Raw genomic sequence first — 955 nt, 5'->3', positions numbered from 1 at the left:
CTGAGCCCCGCGCAGTACCGCGGCCCGAGCCGCATGGGTGAGGGGCGGGAGGCCGGGCAGGGCTGGGCCTCCCGTGCTCCCTCCCAGTCTGCGCACCCTCGCCGCCTCTGCCTGCGCGAGGGCTCGGGAAAATTTCAGGCCACTTAGCGCAACCTGAGACACTTTCACTCTGGATTTTTGTTCTTATTTTTAACAGAGCCCCCTCGAGTGACGTCGCGGGCCGGTCTCCTGGACACGTGCCTCGGGCCAATGGCCGCCGCGCCACGTATCCACGTGATGCGCCGGCGGCAGCTTGGTGACAGGAACCGCCTGCCGCCCCTCCCCCGCCGCCACCTCCCCTCCCCCCTCCTTAAAGCGGCCGCTCTCAGGGCTTGGGGCTCCGGAGCCTATAAGCTAGCCAGATCGGCAGCCGAGTTTTCTGTGCTTGTTTGCACTTCTCCTCGCGGCTTGGAAAACTCAGGAACCTGTGACAGTCTTGCCAGGTGACTGCTACGCCCAAATGGACACGTGCTGGAAGATCGTTATTTTTAACATTCCTATATTGTTTACGGTGGGGAGAGATCCCACAATTCCTTGCACAAAATGCATAAATAAGATTAAATGAGCTGCCGAGATACAAAGAGAGGTTTGTAACCTGCTTTCCTTACTGGTGGAGGGGAAAATTGTCACTTATATTTGACTTTAGTTACCCAGCAGCATTGAGTCCTAATCGCCAGGCGAGAACGCAGGGTGCTCCTCCTACAGACACCTACTCTCAGCATGCATGCCTGTGCAGGAGGCGCGCGCACACGGAAGGATTCCACCCGTAGACAGGGGGTTCCTCAGGAACCTGAACATAGATCTTTAAGCCAGAATACAATTTAGTGCTCCATTTAAGGAAGGAGAAATAAAGGAATTTTTTGAGAAGGGTTATAGCGCAATCTTCTATTAGAAGGGAGTGACGACTGCTTAGCCA

This window comes from Microtus ochrogaster, unplaced genomic scaffold (genome assembly GCF_000317375.1).
Source record: "Microtus ochrogaster isolate Prairie Vole_2 unplaced genomic scaffold, MicOch1.0 UNK18, whole genome shotgun sequence".
Taxonomy (NCBI): domain Eukaryota; kingdom Metazoa; phylum Chordata; class Mammalia; order Rodentia; family Cricetidae; genus Microtus; species Microtus ochrogaster.
The sequence above is the reverse complement of the archived record's forward strand: the minus strand, read 5'-3'. Positions refer to the sequence as shown.